Here is a 19,638-nt window from a genome sequence, read left to right as displayed (position 1 = left end):
TGGATGTGTTTGTGTAATCAACATAATAACTCTGTCTTTTGTGTGAAACATATATTTATCAGTTTGGGCTATGGATCATGTGCTATTTGGTTTACGTCTGAAATTTATCCGTGGCGTTAGCATGGGCACCTTATAGTTAAAACTAAAGGCTAATATAACAACCTTGGGCTGAAACCCTTAAGCCAATCCGGCCCAGCACCTAAACCTCACCAGGCCGAAACCCAGCTAACCCCATAAACCGAGCCTGCCTAAACCTTTGGGGCCGCTTGCTAGCGTCGAAACAAAACTCCACACGTAGCGCACACCACCGTCACCAGCCCAACCCAGCGCCATCGGCCTTCATCTGCCGCCGCTGCCACTGACCGCGTGGACCACGCGTCAGCGCACCTCCCCTGTTCCTCTTCCCCATCACGCTGATGCTGTCTCGCTCGGCACTGCTCCGCCTTTTGCCTCGCGCTCCCATCTTCGCGTCGCGACAACCAGCCCCAACGGTCGCGCTCTGCCCCGCCTGCGTGCCTCCCTTTTTCCCCTCCTCCCTTACTGCTTTGCGCCTCCAACCTAAGCGCCGAGCTGCCAGGATGCCGCGACGTAGCTCCGCGCGCACCCCCGGACCGGTGGCCAAATCCCCGACGTTTGTCCTGCGCAGCCCTAGCCAAGCCCTATAAGAACCGCTAGCCCGTGCAGCGAAACCCTAGAGCCACAGAGGAAGAGAGGAGGAAGAGGAGGAGAGAGGGGAAAGAAGAGGCAGGAGGAGAATCCGGCGCCGCCGCAGCTGGAGTCAAGGACGAGGACCACGACGACGTCGACGCCGCCTGGACCACCTCACCGAGCCAGTGCCCGATCGATGACCCCGGCGTAGCAGCGCGTCCTGCACGGCTTTGCCCCGCCACGGCATCAACTCCTCGCGGCTCCACCCCTTTTCTTCTCCAAACCGTCAGGTAGGCCACCGCTCCGCTCCGCCCTTGCACCTCCCTGCTGCCGGTGATTGCCGATGAGGCCTCCATAGACAGTTGGAGGTCCTCCGTCCCACCATTTTAGTTTACAGGAGCCCAACGCGCCACCTTTTAAACCGTAGACCGTCGTCGCCTTCCTTCCACGTTGCCGTGTCGCACTGGCTCGGCACGGCCACGCCACGGGCCTAAAACGCCAGGTGCCCGCGCGTGCGTGCGCACCGTGGCCTCGCCTGTCCGCCAGACCGCCGCCGTTGACCCTGCACACACCAGCGCCTCGCATCGTCTGTGGCCTCGCCACCGCTCCGCCGTGGCCGCGCCTCATCACGCACACATGTCCACGCCGGCCAAAGGCCATGCCTTTCGGCTCAGCTGCACAGCACCGCTACGCCGGCCTTGCCGTGTCGCGAGCACCGCGCATCCATACCTCCTGCGACGTCGCCATCCAGAACCGCCGCCACCTTGGCCCTGCTTGCCGCTGGCGCGGCTTTGCCATGGCTTTGCCATGCGCGCATTCGCTCGCGTGCGTGCGCGACGGTGCCCAGGACCGGACCGAGCCTCTACGCCCAGCCTCGTCGAGCACGGCTGTCGTAGTCATGCCATGGCCGCACTTGGCGTCACGCTCATGCGCACCAGGCGGCACAGCCTCTCCCGCGTCACGCCACCGCCACGACGTCGCGGCGTGGCGCCACCAAAATCCTCTGCGACCTTTGGTCGAGCACCTTGCACACAACCAGCTCGCGGAGCACACGCGTCCACACACGTAAGGCCACACGCGAACCCACCACACCAGATCGCCCCCTTGGCCACACCGGATCCAGCAGAGGGTGACATGTGGGACCGAATCGTCAAAGAGAGGAAGGAGGAGCACTGACACGTGGGCCCGGCCCGTCAGCGGAAGGGAGATGGGGAAGAAAAGAAAAGAAGAGGAAGAAGAACGAGCCGAAACCCAGCCTTTGCCCCAATGATCTGAGAAGGCCTAGTATAACTTTCATCCCGTCAACCCTAGAACATAGTAGCCTTTTCCCCTTTTTTTCTTTCTGGTGTCTAACCCTACACGCGGGACACACCTGTCAGCCTCAATTTGTGTTGGCGCAAATCTAGGGCCAACACACGAAAGCGTTATAACGCAAGTGAGCGACAGCATGACGCAGCGCCGATGCTTAGACCGGTCAAAGATACCGGTCAGACCGATTGTTGCCGGGCAGACCGACGGTGAACCAACAAACGTCGCCCGGGAAGGACCCGTCGGGGCAGGTGTACGCAGGGTTGTTCTAGGGTCGGTAGGACACCTAGAATGCCCTCAATCGACGTAGAGACGAAGGAGGAACATCAAGTAGTAGATTGGAAAAGCTAGGGCAAAGAGAAAAGATATAAAGGTAAAACTTGTATAATTGATTGATTGGATGCCCCCAATCGGCCATGGCCCTTTATATTTATACGGTGGGGTGGACTTATCCCACAAGAAATCCTTTTAAAGATCTAAATCTATGAAAATCCCTAGTTGTACTCGGACTCTGCTTGGACCAGTCAGACTGGTTGATCGTACCAGATTGGCTACAGACGCCCCAACCGATCAGACCGCCTGATCCCACCGGTTAGATCAGTCTCTGCTAATTTTGGTCGTCAACATATGCCTCCTTGTTCTTTGGCAAAGCTTGCGTGCCAAAGAGCACTCCTCTGAACCAAAATTGTCTAAGAACACTCCTCTGAACCAAAATTGTCTAAGGGCGATGATTACTAATACATCAGCCACTTTTTGTGCTAAAACAAATTATTGGCCATAACTTGCTTTAGCTCAAGCTGACGATGAAACAACTTGGTGCAAACTACATGAAGATTTCTATGCCTATGTTGTGATGCGCAAGTCTCGTGCACCCATTGTGCCTTGCAAGTATGTGGATTGGAAATACTATGAAGATATGAATGGTCCATTCTTCAATGAAGCCATTGCTAAGTGCAAAGAAATGGGATTATATGACATCATGGGTTTTATATATGATTGGAATAAGGAGATCCTAGCACAGTTTCACTCTTCTCTTTACTATGATGAAAGACAGATTGCCTTCTTTTGGACCACTAAGGGAGTTAAGTATGGAGTGGATTACATGACATTTTCTAGGATTCTTGGACTTGGGTCAAAGGATGAGTGACGTGATCATATTCATGTTGAGCAGCAACTCAAACCATATCAGCTTCCATCCTTGTTCTTCAATCCTTATTGGGCTCACAAAGGCAATGCTAGCACTCTTATGTCATTCTACTACACGATGAATCAGTTCTTTAGAGCCACTATTGATGCAAAAGATGGAGATCGAGCGGCTCTCAGATACTATGTAGTTAATCTTCTAGCCCGCACTATGCCCGGTGGAACACCTTTTTGCATCATGGACTTCATTTGGAATGAGTTAAGAAGAACTATGATTGAGGCCAAGAAGTCCGTTCCCGCTGCGCCATACATCATGTAAATGATTGAGAAGGTTACAAAGGTCACTTTTCAGAAGACTTGCAAGCATGAGGCACTTTACATTCGTGCTCGCTCTGGTGATGCACCTCCGCTCCCTCCACTTCGTGTCGCTGCAAAGAGGAACCCAAGACTTGATCCTGCTCCATATTCCTCGGGTGTCTCTTCTTCTTCTCGCCATGGTCATCACGACTCTTTTGTGAAGAGAGCCCTTCGCAGCTTATTTGGGATGTGTAGGAGTATTGCATAGGATATTCATGAGAACATTTGGTCGATCAATGAGATCATAGGTCATCTAGGACTTCCCTTGGATGCACATCGTGAATTACCCGAGTTTGATGATCCTTTTGCTGAGTGGGACGTTGTAGATGAGGCGGCCATTGCTGCTGCACATGCTCCTCTTCCTCGCGCACGTTGTCAAACTCGTTCTCCAAGGCGTCGCGCTGCTACTTCTTCTCGCCATGCTCCACCTAGTGGCCAAAATATATTTGATGAAGATGAGAAAACTGAAGAAGAAGAGCCCATCAACTACTGCGAGCACCCCGACTCCGATGAGGATGAAGACACCTCTGAGGACGCTGCGCAAGATGATGATGACTAGAAGACTTTCCGGCTGCTTTTCATTCCCTTTTTGGCACTTGATGACAAAGGGGGAGTGAAAATGACATTTATGTACTCATTTGGGCTTGTATCGATCTTTATGTCGTCTCGCTTTATCTTGTGATCGTTCGTAAGGACTATGTGATGTGGGGACTTATGTGTGCTACTCTGTGCCTAGTTGTCGATCTTAACTCTGTTTTAAGGAAATTTGTGCTAGTTTGAGTTATATTTACTTGATGTGTTGGCTGATTTTTTGTGTTTTGTTTAGCAGAACCGGAAACTCCGGCGTACAATCCGGATACTCCAGACTTCACTGTGCGGAGTCTCCGGGCATATATCCGGAGTATCCAGGTTTTGCTGTCAAACACAAAATTTCCTGTGTGGATATCATGTCATATGTACACTTGTTTTTGCATACACCTGCTCACCCTACTGTAGAACATATAAGAGCTTCTGTGGTTCTCTTGATTAATATGCCGATTTTTGACGTTTGTGAAGTCAAAATTGAAATTTAAGTTCATGGCATACATTAAGGGGGAACTCTTATATGCTAGTTGTTTACCGCTTTATGACTATCAAATGAGCTACATGTGGGTTGTCATCAATCACCAAAAAGAGGGAGATTGAAAGTGATCTAGGCCCCTAAGTGGGTTCTGGTGGTTAATGACAAAACACATGTACAATTCACGGGAAAAATCGAGACATTAAGAAAAAAATGAATGGATTTTGTAGAAAAGTACTTTCTCGGATTTGAACCGATGACTTCTGTCTTACCAAAGCATTACTCTACCCCTAAGTGAAAAGCCCTTTATCGGATTTGAACCGATGACTTATGCCTTACCATGGCATTACACTACCAGGAGTTAAAAGGGCTTTTTATTCAAAAATTAGCCACTTTCATTTGCTATACTATAATAGGTCTACTGCATAATGTACATGTACATATTATATGTATATATTAATGTACATAATATATGTATATATAGAGATATATGTAGAGATTTACATACATCGAGCTTCAAAATCTTGATAAAATCAAGAAAAATAAGAAAAAATTTCATATTCTCTCTTATCACTTGCACAAAGTGGAGGTATTTTATTATTATATATATAAATATGTATAACGTATAATAAAATACGTGAACGGAGAGTTGACACACTCAAAACTTATTATATATATCGGATACACTTGAAGAAGGTGGGTCAGTTCTTAGGTATGTAAACACGATCTCGGCCAACTCACCAAAGCCCGGAAGTTCCATTTTTTTTAGAGGAGAATAAATATGTATCAATTGTTGAATCGGATACAACAATGGGCCGAAAATGCCAAAGGAGCAATAAGAATTGCTGTTAAAAAAATGATAGACTTTCTTTTTCAATCTTTAGGCTATTCACTTTTCACGTGCTCAGAACGTTCGGCAGAATTAGGGAATTTTTTCTTCTATTGTCCGATCTTAAAATATGATGAGAACTTTCTCCATTTATGTTTTATTTCCCCTAATTCTAATTGGGTGGAGTATAAAGGAATTTGTGCTCTTCATATACCCATATGGTTGGGTATTAATTTTCAGTGATATACTTCTTATCTGTTTTGGTGAGAGATTGAAACAATTTTTAACAGGCATCCTTTTCTTTTGGAAAAACTTTTGAGTCCAAAACTTTTTAAGAATAATTAAAAAAGTTTTGGACGGATTTGTTGAAACTGTTTTCAACAGGTATCCCTTGGAAATGGGGTACTTGACTATTCTACAAGGATTCTAGTGGATTTGGAACAAATTATGTTGGAGTTAATTTTATTCTAAAAAGTTGGCAATCGAATTTCTACTGGAGAGTAGAAAAATTATACTACTGCCTGCCCAACAAAAAATAAAAACCATATCCTACATACCTAACTCCTCTTGGTTCAAGGTTTTCTGTTTCCGAACACTAGAAAAAGGAGGATTTTGGGTTTCTGATCCTAGGGTGAAAAGGAAGGGAACAGATACCCAATCTGATTCTTAGGAGGAACGTTTGGTAATGGCCTTGGTCCTCTATGCTGTTTTTTATGTGTTCTTAGTTCTATTCATCTTCAGTCGCAAAAAAAAAATAGTTCTATTCATCTTCTTTGATTCTTTTAAACAAGAATTTAATAAACTAGAATTGAGTGGAAAAGAAGAGAGGAAATTAGTAAATGGGGAGGATCTACTAACCAGAGACTTTCCGGATCCTCTTTGTGAAGAGTTTGAGTCCTCATTAGAGTCCTCTGATGTAAATTTTCATCAGTTAAATCTGTCGATTCCTATCTGCTTTTCTTTTTATTTTAAGTTATTATTTTTTGTTTGTTGTTTCTCTCAAGTGATAGAGGAAGTCCATGATGAAATTTTTAAAGTCATCTGACTCCTTACCTATTGCTCGGATTTCATGATAAGTGGAGGAAGAAAACATCTTTCCCAATTTATTTGTTCAATTCTGAACAAAAAAAGGAAGAAAGAGATTTATGGGGACTGTACTGCCCCCTATATCTCTTAGTGTATATTGTAGTCATAACCGTAGAATAGATCCTAATCGAAATGCATACATTTGGTTCATACACAATTGGCATGGTAAGAAGAGATGTATTTTACAGACTAGAGAGGGGCTATCTAAGTCCTAAAGTAAAGGCTCGCGGTTGAAGTACCAACCGCCCACTGCCATGAACTTTCACCGTTTGATTTGATAAGGTTGAATTAGCCCCCTTCTCGAATGGCTAGCCTTGACAAAGGGTAGCGTTGGTATCATAATCTACATGTAGCGGTTATAATTTAGTGGTAAAAGTGTGATTCGTTCTATTAATAACTGAATTTGAAATGATATACTTAAGGCATCCTTTAGTTTTTTTATATTCATATTTTGATGAAAACTTTAGTTCTTATAAAGGGTTTAATCCTTTTCCTCTCAATAGCATATTGAGGAGAAATATACATTCTCGCGATTAGTATCCAAAGACTAATTTAATTTGCACCCAAAATACAAATTTGATTATGAGTACAGAATCGCGAAGCATAATTTTGCATTTAAGTATTCCAATTGAATAAATATGAGTAAAGGATCTATGGATGAAGATACAAAAAAGTTTATTTCCAATCGTAACTAAATCTTCTTTTGTTTTGTTTAAAAAGGAAATGGAATCCCAATAGCTAAAAAACCATGGTTTTGGTTTACTAGAACCGTCAGTATATTGTTTCAGCTCGGTGGAAACCCAACTCTTTTCCTCAGGATCTCTTGAATGAAATTAGGGAACAAAGTAAGTAGATTAGATAGATATTTAGGATAATTTCTATCTCCTATTCTATAGAGATCATCTAGAAAGCAGAGAGCTTTGGTTCCATTCAGACAGAAAAGCTGACATAGATGTTAAGTGGTGAGAATATCCATAAAGGAGCCGAATGAAATCAAAATTTCATGTTCGGTTTTGAATTAGAGACATTAAAAAATAAACCAACGTCGACTATAACCCCTAGCCTTCCAAACTAACGATGCGTGTTCGATTCCCGCTACCCACTCCATTTTGTAGAAAAAGACTATTCTATTTGTTTGTCTAGACATGGTAGAGACTTGTATTCAACCTTTTTCGTCCACCTGTTTACGGACCTACAGAGCGGAGTAGAGCAGTTTGGTAGCTCATGAGGCTCAAAACCTTGAGGTCGCGGGTTCGATTCCCGTCTTCGCACTTAGCAGTCCGTATAAATGGACTATTCTATTTGTATAGATATGGTAGAGGGCTATATCCAACTCTTTTTTTATTCAGCAGGCAGGCAGCAAAAAAAAAATGAAAGAAAAGCATAGCCTATCCCCTTTAAAAACTGTTTGTCTCTTGTCTATCTCGGTGAATCCCCGCCCCGGTTTAGGTTACTTTTTTGGAAAGTTGGATTTTCGCCCCCGAAGCACTCTTTTTTTTTGAGTCGGGTGCAAGGGAAGCATAAGATAGGAAGGGGTACAGTACTAGACTAACAACTACTTAATTTAATAGAAGTACTTAAGTAATAGAAGTAGTTAAGTAGTCAACTAGATTTAATTTTTTATCATAGCGTTGGAGGCCAAAATTGGCAATAACCGAGGCCGACCAGTCTAATCGGTTGGGCCGACCGGTCTGGGCCTGTAATCCGAGTAGGGTTAGGGTTTTGTGTTAAGAGTCCTATTGTAACCCGATTTGGAATGGGTATGTCCTCCCCGGCCTATAAATATAAAGGCTGCGGCCGATTGAGGGTTTTTCTAACCACAATCGAATCAATACAATCTCTTTTACCCTTTTACTCAAACCCTAATCTTTTCCAACCCCTTTGCTGTTCTTTGATCATCTCTACGCCGTTCAAGGGCGTCTTGAGTGGCCCGCCGACCTCAAGGCAACCCTAGATCTTCAAGTTTCGACGGGGTCCCTCCCGAGCTTGAGGTTTTAGGTTTTCGCGAGTTTCTGCGTCCAACCGGTCTGACCGGTTGGAGGAACCGGTCTGACCGGTCCTGTCTGAAGCCCGCTGGTGACGACCGTTTGCGATCCGCGCGTTCTAGCGCTCCGGTGCGTTGACCATATTAGCGTCAACATACTTTTTGGCGACTCCGCGGCAAGGCGTGATCGAGAAGGAGACGTTCGTCATGCCGTCGATCTCATCTACTGCACCACCACCGCCTGCTCCTACAGTCGTCAGTGTAAGCTTTTCCCCTCAAGATCTATATAGCATGTTATTATCTGAGCTGGGGAAGAAGATCAACGATGCGCAGCTATCCACGCAAAACACTTTGATTGACATATCTGAGCGTATGGATAGATTGGAGAAGGGTAAGGTCGTAAATACCGCATATTCTACTAAAGATCTTACCCCTAGTTCAGCAGCTCCTACATCTACAGTTAATGTGGAATTTGGGATGCCACCGAATTATTTCGCTGGGCAGTCACCACCGCCAAGCACCGTTCGGCCAACCGCGGCCGAACCGGCCAGACCAGTCGCATCGACCGGTCAGACCGCGGCCTCAGCGGTAGGTGCGGTCAGACCGGTCAGACCGGTGCCATGGTGCTGGCCTCGGCGTCCACTCCCACACTCGCGCCAATTCTGAGTTCGGCTGCTCCTGGCCGACCGGATGAATTGGAGGGTTTTGTACCACCGTATACCACCAGATCATACGGCGAACCTCCTTTTCCACCCGCTATGCCACTAGATGTTTGGGATGATTTGACGAGAAATAATCCCCATCACGCTACATAGACGATGAGTACTACTGAACAAGCAACTAATCGTCTAGCGACTAATGCTCAAACATCTAGTAGTGGGAACTATGAGGCCGATCTTGCCAGGATGAGAGCAGATTTGAACACTTTGCTTGGTACTAAGCTTAGTCAGTTGGGCATAAATCATGGTAGAAATCGGTTGTATCAAAGACCGTACCCCGATGCTTACGATTTGGTTCCTTATCCCACGGGGTGGCGCGTTCCCGATTTTATTAAATTTAGTGGGGACGATAATCGGTCAATTTGGGAGCACATAAGTCAATATGTTGCTCAATTGGGTGAAGCTAGTTCTAGTAACTCTTTATGAGTACGTTTGTTTTCTTTATCATTAACTGGAACTGCTTTTTCTTGGTTTTCTGCTTTACCCCCAAATTCGGTCCGCTCTTGGAATGAATTAGAACAAAAATTTCATGATCACTTATATAGTGGGGATAATGAAGCAAAATTAACAGATCTGACATTGGTTTAGCAAACTAGAGATGAATCGGTATCCGATTACTTCAAGAGGTTTAAAGAAGTTAAAAACCGATACTTTAATTTGTCAATTTCTGATAAGGATTTGGTAGATGTTGCTCTTAATGGTTTGCGCTCATACTTGAAAGAGAAGCTCGAAGGATTTGATTATTTTAATATTAATGCTTTGCAACTTCGGGCAATGAACCAAGAGTACAAAATTAAGAATTCAAAAGATGCACATAAGTCTCATCGTTCTAATACTCATGTTGTTGAATATGATTCCTATTCTTCGAACGATGAAGATAATGAGGTCTACACTGCTGAGTTTGTTTGGCCATCATCGGACAAACCATGTTCTTGTGCATCACTTAAGCCGACTCAAAAGGGTCGGAAAGAGGATATGAAATTTACGTTTGATGTCTCCAAATGTGATCGTATTTTTGATGAGTTGTTGCGTTTGGGGCATATTAAGATTTCTCATGTCATACCGCCGCTTGAGGAGTTAAAGCGGCATGCATATTGTAAATTTCATAATTCTCATTCTCATGCAACTAATGATTGCAATGTGTTCCATCGCCAGGTTAAATCGGCCATGAATGAAGGACGATTGATTTTTCCTGAGATGAAGATTGATAAGACACCGTTCCCTGTTCACACCAACACACATACCATTGATCTGAGCAATGCGAAGGTGCTGATTCGGCCGGAACAAGCCGAAGGAGCCAAAGGCAAGAGCGTGGTGATTGGTGAAACAAGGCCGAAAAATGTCGATGACAAAATTCTGGCCAGGGAAGTGTTGCTAGAGAAGGCTCCTAATGGGAAGGAGCTAATAAGAATTACTGTCAAAGCTGAAGTGCCCGGGGGGCAAGAAAGTTCTTCTGCTGCTTCAAGTCGACCTGTTGTCCAGGACCGACCGGTCAGACCGGTTTCACCGACCGATCAGGCCCAAGGCTGACTCAGGACTTTCAAGCCCAAGCGCCCGGAAGAGGGTACTTGGAAGCAGAACGTGCCAAAGATTCAAGGAAAGATTGTTGCCCAGAAACCAACATTTGGCTAGCTGCTGAATAAGTACACGAAGGCCGTTCAACAAGATCGGCCATTAAAAAAGAGATCTTGGTCACCCCCACATCGAGATGGTTCTCCAATGAGGGAAGGACAGAATAAACGCAGAGGTGATGTCGTCACTGTGTTCCCACCTCAGAAGGCATATGCCACCATGCCATGGATGCCTCCGGCATTAAATGCTACAAATCCGGTATGGGAGTACGAAGGAGTTTGGATGCAATGCTTCCACATGCCATATCCTCCACATTATTAAGGGGAAGGCTCCAGGACACCGGTGCATGACCGATTGGGCCCACGCCAATCTGGTCAGCAGCATTGTGCTGCACCGGTCAGACCAGTCCAACCCGACCGGTTAGACCAGTCTCAGCAGAGACTAGTCCAATCTCATCCTCCAAGTCAAGAATACCGTATCAAGAAGAAGGAGGAGGAAGTTCAGCCTATGCAGGTTGATTCTGGGAGGACCACTGCCGATAATGTTGTAAAAGTCGGCGATGTGAATGTGGTCATCAAGGATGTTGGGAAGAAGTCGATGGTGTTTGGCAAGTCGGCTAAAACTGATTCCCAGAAGCCTGTGTTGGCTAATGATCATGAAGCCAGCAGCAGCGGCTCGGCAAATAAGTACCATCAACCTAGGTGGTGTTCGCCGGGTCTGACCCACTCTCAGAAAAGGAGGTTGCAGCGCTTAAGGCGCCAGGTGCAGAAGGAGCAGGAGATTGAAAAGCTCAGGGATGAGCACTTCAACAAATACCGGCCAATGGTTCCTCAAGGTAAGGAGTGGCGGGTCAGGTCCGCTGAGCAGTCAACAAGACCGGTTGAATCGCCTCAGGTGACCGGTCTGACCGGTGCAGAAGACCGGTCCGACTGCCAGGTGCAACCGGTCAGACCGATCGAGCCTGTTGTTGAGAAGAATGCCGAAGCAGATACTTCGGCTTCATGCGATGAAGTTCCAGCAGTTCCTGCAACTTTGGGTGATGAGGAATTGGTGGATTATGAGGCTTCTCCAGAGCGCAGCAACATGGAAATAAATGTTGTGCATTTCTCTGAAGAATACTATGCTGTTTCAGAGGAAGAGGAGGCGGCTCATCTAGATTTCGGGCCACGGGAGGCCGTATTCCAGAAGCCCAAGGAATCGGACAATCACTTGAAGGCCCTTTACATGAGGGGTCATATCAATGGAAGGCCGATTTCTCGTATGCTTGTTGATGGAGGGGCAATTGTGAATTTGATGCCTATTCGTTATACAAGAAGCTTGGTGGAACGGACGAAGGGCTGATCAAGACGAACATGACGGTCAGCGGCGTGGGTGGAGGCGACCCTATTGGTGCTAAAGGGGTGGCTTCCATGGAGTTGTCTGTGGGGAGCAAGACGCTAGCAACAGCCTTCTTCGTCTCCGAGGTGCAAGATAATTTCAGCTTGATACTTGGACGTGATTGGATTCATGCCAATCAATGTGTGCCTTCTACCGTGCATCAAATTCTCATTCAATGGATCGGCGATGAGATTGAGGTAGTCCATCGCGACACTTCATCCTACATTGCTACCGCCGATTCCAACACTCTTGGCATGCATGATGATATCAAGTGTCTCTCGGGGTTGGATCTGTCTGATTTTGAGCTTATTAGTTGCACCAAAGATGGGTTCGTGCCTGCTACTTTAAAGCCGATGGAGAATCGGCTGCATTGTTGCAAATAAAATGAGTGCAGCAAGCAACTCAGGCGAGACCGGTCAGACCGGATGTCCAGATCCGTCAGACCGGTCATCAGATCGGCACGCAGAGCTGACCGGTCAGACCGATGGAGAGGATTGAGCACTATCGGTCACGGATGAACGATATGTGCAAGGCTATTGAAGACATTGAAAACATGGATAAGTTAGGCCAAGGGTTTACGTCAGCTGATCCTTTAGAAAAGGTAGATATTGGAGATGGTAGTGTTCCTAGGCCGACTTTTGCAAATGCAAATTTATCGGCTGAATATAAAGCCGACTTAATAAAGTTATTGAAAGAATATGTGGATTGTTTTGCATGGAGCTATTCTGAAATGTCTAGTTTGAGTCGTGATTTGGTTGAGCATTGGCTGCCAATTAAGGCCGGTTTTAGACCTTATAAACAACATGCTAGGCAATTTAATCCTGCTATGAATGACCGAATTAAAGTAGAAATTAATCGCTTATTAGAAGTTGGATTTATTTGGTCTTGTCGTTATGCGGAGTGGATCTCTAATATTGTGCCAGTTGAGAAGAAAGATTCGTGCAAGATTAGAGTTTGCATTGGTTTCAGAAATCTTAATAAAGCTACTCCTAAAGATGGGTATCCTATGCCTATTGCCGATATATTGATTAATGAAGCTTCTGGACATCGCATCATTAGTTTTCTTGATGGTAATACCGGTTACAATCAAATATTTATGGCCGAAGAAGATATGTTTAAAACAGCTTTTAGATGTCCGGGATTTATTGGTTTGTTTGAGTGGGTTGTCATGACTTTTGGTTTGAAAAATTCTGGTGCAACTTATCAAAGATCTATGAATTTGATCTTCCATGATTTACTTGGTGTTATGTTGGAGGTCTATATTGATGATATTGTGATTAAATCGGCCGGTTTGGGAAATTACTTGGCTGATTTAAGGTTGGCTCTTGAAAGGATGCGTCAGTATAGTTTGAAGATGAATCCACTTAAATGTGCTTTTGGAGTATCGGCTGGGAAGTTCTTCGGCTTTATTATTTATGAGAAAGTCATAGAGATTGATCCAAAGCGAGTTGAAGCCATGAAGCGTGTTGAGGCTCCAACTTGTAAGAAAGATTTGCAGAAATTCTTGGGCAAAGTGAATTATTTGAGGAGATTTATATTTAACTTGTCTGGAAGATTGATTCTTTTACTCCTATTCTTCGGTTGAAAGATGAAGCCGAATTTACTTGGGGGCAGAACAGCAAGATTCATTTGAGAAGATTAAGAATGATTTGTCTTCACCGCCGGTGCTTAAAACGCCTAAGAGAGGGGTTCCTTTTAGGCTTTATGTGGCTGCAGAAGATAGAATTATTGGTGCTGTTTTGATTCAAAAAACCGAAGGGAAGGAGTATATTATTACTTATTTGAGCCGGCGACTCATTTATGCGGAAACAAGGTATACATTTATTGAAAAGTTGTGCTTATCATTATACTATGCTTGTACCAAGTTGAGACATTATTTGTTATCTAGTACATCGGATTTTATTGTTGAACATCGGATTAATGATGAGCATGATTGGGAAGTCAGCTATATTACTTGCACACCATGGAAATTATACTTTGATGGATCTGATTTTGAATTATCAAACCGATTGGAAGAATTTTGCACAAACAATCAAGTTGAATATGAAGCACTTCTATTTGGATTGGAGTTTTTGCAATCCATGTGCGTGAAACATGTTAAAGCCTTTAGTGATTCACTTCTGGTGGTGTAGAAAGTGTCCAAGATATGCCAATGTTACAATAGAACTTTAAACGCATATCTTGATAAATGCCTTGATATTATCTCTTGCTATGATGAATTTGTGATTCGACATATTCCAAGAGAAGATAATGAAAAGGCTAATACTCTGGCTCAACAAGCATCAGGCTATAATGTGACGAAGAAATATTTCAACATTAGAAAGCCGATGCGGATTAAAGCCGAGTCACTGGTTCTGGACGAACCGGTCCGACCGGTCGACCGGTCTAATCGGTCCGGAGACCGGTCTGACCGTTGAGGGCGGCGTGAACAGCAGTTCGGCTGAAATTCCTACCCAAAAGGTGGAGGCCGAAGTGCAATATTGGAGGGTGCCTATCATATCAAATTTAAAGGATCCTGGTCGTGGCGCAGAGAGAAATATTCGGCATTTAGCATTTAAATATGTTTTGGTTGACGATGAGCTTTATTGTCGGACCGCCGATGATATTCTTCTCAAATGTTTGGGGACCGATCAGGCTCGTGTTGCTATGGGAGAAGTGCATGAAGGCATCTGTGATACACATCAATCGGCTCCTAAAATGAAGTGGTTGCTTAGGAGAGCCGGTTTTTATTGGCCAAGTATGATTTCAGATTGCTTTAGATATTATAAAGGATGTGAAGAATGTTAGTGGTTTGGTGATATTCAGTTGGTGCCAGCTGCGTTATTGCATCCTATCATTAAGCCTTGGCCATTCAGAGGATGGGGTTTGGATTTCATTGGTCAAATTAACCCTCCTTCTTCAAAGGGGTATCGCTTTGTGTTGGTGGTGACAGATTACTTTACTAAATGGACCGAAGCGGTACCTTTGAAGAATATGACACATAAAGAGGTAATTGAGTTTATTACGGAGCATATTATTCATAGATTCAGCATTCCTCAAACTTTGACAACGAATCAAGGTTCGTCATTTATTTCAAAGGAAGTGCGAGAATTTGCCGAATCCTACAAAATTAAGATACTCAATTCGTCTTCATATTATGCTCAGGCCAATGGTCAGGCCGAGTCTAATAACAAAATTTTGATATGGCTCATCAAGAAAAAGCTAGAAGAGAATCCTAGGAGGTGGCATGAGGTTTTATCCGAAGCATTATGGGCTCATCGTATATCTAGACATGGTGCTACTAAAGTTACTCCTTTTGAGCTTGTTTATGGTCAAGAGGCCGTTTTTTTACCCGTTGAAGTAAATCTGGACGCTTATAGATTGGCTAAACAAAATGACCTTTCCACTGTTAATTATCATGACTTGATGATGGATAATATTGATGAAGTTAGTGACAAGCGGTTGCAAGCTTTGAAGGAAATTGAGAAGGACAAGTTTCGGGTGGCTAGAGCTTATAACACAAAGGTAAGGGCTAAATCTTTTCAAGTTGGTGAGCTAGTTTGGAAGACAATTCTGCCTCTTGAGACAAAGAGCAATAAATTTGGCAAGTGGTCGCCATGTTGGGAAGGTCCATACAAGATTGTCAAGGTTATCTTCGGAAATTCTTATATGGTGGAGACGCTGAGAACGTCTACCCAGGGTGCTGAATGGGAGATACTTGAAGAAATACTACCCAAGTGTTTGGCAAGACGCTTGAAGATGAAGATGGCCGGTATTTGTATATCACCCTTAGCATTATTTTTAGGCCAGTGCTGGATTTGTAATTTTGTATTCTTAGAGCATGTTTAGGTACTTGCTTTTTGGCTTGCATAGCTCACCAAAAAGGTAGGGGGGCATATGTTGGAGGCCAAAATTACCGGTCAGACCGGTCTGGGCCTGTAATCCGAGTAGGGTTAGGGTTTTGTGTTAAGAGTCCTATTGTAACCCGATTTGGAAGGGGTATGTCCTCCCCGGCCTATAAATATAAAGGCTGCGGCCGATTGAGGGTTTTTCTAACCACAATCGAATCAATACAATCTCTTTTACCCTTTTACTCAAACCATAATCTTTTCCAACCCCTTTGCTGTTCTTTGCTCATCTCTACGGCGTTCAAGGGTGTCTTGAGTGGCCCGCTGACCTCAAGGCAACCCTAGATCTTCAAGCTCCGACGGGGCCCCTCCCGAGCTTGAAGTTTTAGGTTTTCGCGAGTTTCTGCGTCCAACCGGTCTGACCGGTTGGAGGAACCGGTTTGACCGGTCCTGTCTGAAGCCCGCTGGTAACGATCGTTTGCGATCCGCATGTTCTAGCGCTCCGATGCGTTGACCAGATTAGCATCAACACATAGTACCTTACTAAATTAAGCTGGCGAGCGACGGGGATCGAACCAGTATCTTCTCCTTGGCAAGGAGATGTTTTACCACTGAACTACGCTCGCTACAATGAACGACGCTCGCTACGGCCTATATTTTATAGGGTATATCCACCTGGGTCGACCGTCTATGTCTGGGTCGACCGTTTCATTTTCTATTAGAGTTTTCTTTTTATTAATTGTGTGTCAGTCAATATTCTAATGGCAATAGAATTTCATAATAATGAAGGAGAAGAAGTAATATAATAATTCAGAACAAAAATAGCATTTTAATGTGTATCAAAGAAATTTTTCGGAAAAAAGGCCTTTCTTTTTATTTATTTTATATCGGGCTACTAAATACTAAACAAATTCAAGAAATGAGAGAATTCAGAATAGCTACCAGAAAGACTAATCCAATCCATAATGATGTACCGGAAAATACAATGTTTTTATTATTTGGCCAACCATCAGGAGAAGCAAATACAAGGGGTACACTAATTACTAAGATTGAGGACAACGCTTTGGGCGGTGAGCATGTGTGCAGGTGATGAGTTTGAACAGGTAAAACAAGTGATGAAGTATGACCCCTCAAAAAGGAAATGAAAAATAGTGTTCAAGTTTACTCAAGAATTAGATTTTGCATTTTAAATTTGAGTATAGAAACGCCGTACTATCAAGAGGGACTTGGTTCAAGGGTGTTTGATTTAAAACTAGTGCTCAAGAGAACCTATACAAAGTTTTGTGAGCCATGAAAACCACTCCAAATTGCTGCCTTTGAGTAAGATCCTGCCAAACCAGGAATCTCTGGGTATACACCCGGAATGTCCGGACTTTGCAGCACGGAGTATCTGGATATTGACCTAGAGTGTCAAACCCATGCGGCCCGGAGTTTTTGGGCTTATACCCGGAGTCTCCAGGTAACCCTTCGCCAATGGCTAGTTTCTGGATGGAGGGGTATAAATACCCCTCCTTACCCCTTCAGCCTCTCTCTCTTGACCATTTGACGAGCTGAACTCTAACCTTAGCCAAGAAAAAGCTCTCACACTTCCTCTCCTCCATTCTTGAGTGATTCCTTTGAGGGATTTGAGTGAGAGTGAAGCAAGAGCAAGGATTCGTGCTAGTAAGCCTCATTTCCATCTCTTGAGCACTTGGTTTTGGTTGAACCCGCGGATTTCAAGTTTGTTACTCTTGGAGCCTTGTGCTCCTAGACGGCTAGGCGTGCTCATAATTGCTCGGCTGCGATTGTGAGCAACTCAAGAAGTTTGTAAGGTTCATTCCTGTCCGAGGAACTCATAGTAAGTGACATTGGGCTTGAGAGTTGATCTCGCCCTTGGGTGAGGAACATAGGGGTTCTTGAGCGTCGTCTTTTGAATCCTTCCTCAACAGAGACGTAGCACCTTAGGGTGTGAACTTCAGGAAACATATCTTTGTCTCTCTTGTGTTGCTTACTTGATTTCTTTGCTATTTGCTTGTGAGACCAACTTTCTAGGGTTTGAGCTCGATCTACTTTAATACAAGTTTCTAGTGATATACAAGTTTCTAGTGAGAACAAATTGTTGGAACATTGCTTCAAGGAACCCCTGGTACCTGTATTTTTGCTCAATCTACTTTTCATGCATAGATTCTAGCTGTTTACTTTCAGTAATTTCATTCCTGGAGTTTCTAGTCAAGAACTCCGGATACTCCAGAACCCAAAACTCCGAGTATCCGGGCTTTTGCCCGGAGTTTCCGGGCTTGTCTGTGACTGACAGGTTTTAAGTGGTTTTTAAGTTGCAGATTGCCTATTCACACCCCCCCTCTAGGCATCTTAAGGTCCTTTCACCAGGCCTCGCCCGCCGGCTTTGTCGACGACATCTTCGTCAACCCCGACGAAGATCCCTTCATATGGTTGGTCTCTCTTCGACCGAAGTGCCCGCGGGTCTTTGCCCGGCCTTGATCTTCGTCAAGCTGACCAAGGATCATGTCTCCTTCGCTGCTCCCTGCGCATAGTCACCTGGTGCTTTATCTTCGCAGGTCCTTCGGCGATCGGGCCGAAGGTGGCGTCCCCAACACTTCCTCTATCCCACAAAGAATGTAATTTTACGTTCAAATTTTATCCCACAAGGAGTATAGTTTTAGCTTGTAATGAGATCCATCTAATTAGAGTAATACTAAGTATCAAGAAAACATTGTATAGAAAAACGCATAAAGCCAAACAAATATTTAGTAGATATTACTTTTCTGGTTCCAAAGCATATACATTCATTGAAGATGCAGAAAACCAAATAAATAATATGGTTTTCAATCACAATTGCTAGAAGTAATTAGGGGTAACAAGGTCATTTCTTTGGATGAGTAATGTGTCTGAAATTTTCTAAAACTGTACTCTTTGTGGGATAAAGGGAGTACTGCAGAGCTACCATTGCTCCTCTCTCATCCACGTGGCATCCGAGCGTTTACGGTCGGCTCTAACGTGATCATTGGCCAACTTGAAGCGTTGGCCGTTGAGCATGGACTAACAGATTTGGGGCGTTGCAAGGCTTCAGTACGTTTTCTTGTGCAGCGCTCGTGTGACAATATAGTAGCAAAGCTAGAGCAAATTAGTGGGGGAGAAGCTGGGCAAGACGCCAGCTTTTTGGTAGGCGTTCTTCCTTTTTCGCGCTGTTGTGAAAACCTTGTAAAAAGTGGAATTCCCTGTGGCGATGTGCGCTGCTCGTGAACATTCCGATCTGGTAACGGCAGTGGCATCTGTACCGACCTCAAACTTTATGACCTCCAATAAAAGCATCTCCTTCAAAACAAAATGTTGAACATGGACCATGGACCAAATCACTCGTGTGTCCCTGACCGAATATTCTGCTAACATGGCAAGGCCAAATTTATTGGTGTCGTACCATGGAAAGTAAAAAATATCAGAAAATTTAGATCACATATAACTTGCCCATAGTGACTAATGTGCAGTTCCACAGTTACTATTTTGTCAATCTCAGAGCCCTTATCCAATTAGGTCAGTCTGACCAGATAACAGGACGACCAAGGACAAAGGTTTACTTACAGATACCTCACACCATTCAGTCGGTACATTTTTGCAGCCAAGTTTCAGCAAAGGTAGTCAGTCAGTGCATGCTAACAATTGATCTCAGACAAGGTTCAGCAAAACGACTGTTTCTGGGAATGAAGTACTCCATTATTGACTGCAGTAACACA

The 19,638-nt window shown here is 44.4% G+C and overlaps 2 non-coding genes across 2 annotated transcripts; one reads left to right on the top strand and one right to left on the bottom strand.

The window, feature by feature from the left end:
• The first annotated feature begins 7,629 nt into the window (after nt 1-7,629).
• TRNAL-CAA lies at nt 7,630-7,703 on the top strand. Its single transcript has one exon. It is a non-coding gene; the product is annotated as a tRNA-Leu (tRNA).
• Nucleotides 7,704-16,465: 8,762 nt separating this feature from the next.
• Nucleotides 16,466-16,536, bottom strand: TRNAG-GCC. Its single transcript has one exon. It is a non-coding gene; the product is annotated as a tRNA-Gly (tRNA).
• Nucleotides 16,537-19,638: the final 3,102 nt, after the last annotated feature.

This window comes from Panicum virgatum, chromosome 1K, assembly GCF_016808335.1.
Source record: "Panicum virgatum strain AP13 chromosome 1K, P.virgatum_v5, whole genome shotgun sequence".
Taxonomy (NCBI): domain Eukaryota; kingdom Viridiplantae; phylum Streptophyta; class Magnoliopsida; order Poales; family Poaceae; genus Panicum; species Panicum virgatum.
This window is presented reverse-complemented; position numbering and strand designations above follow the sequence as displayed.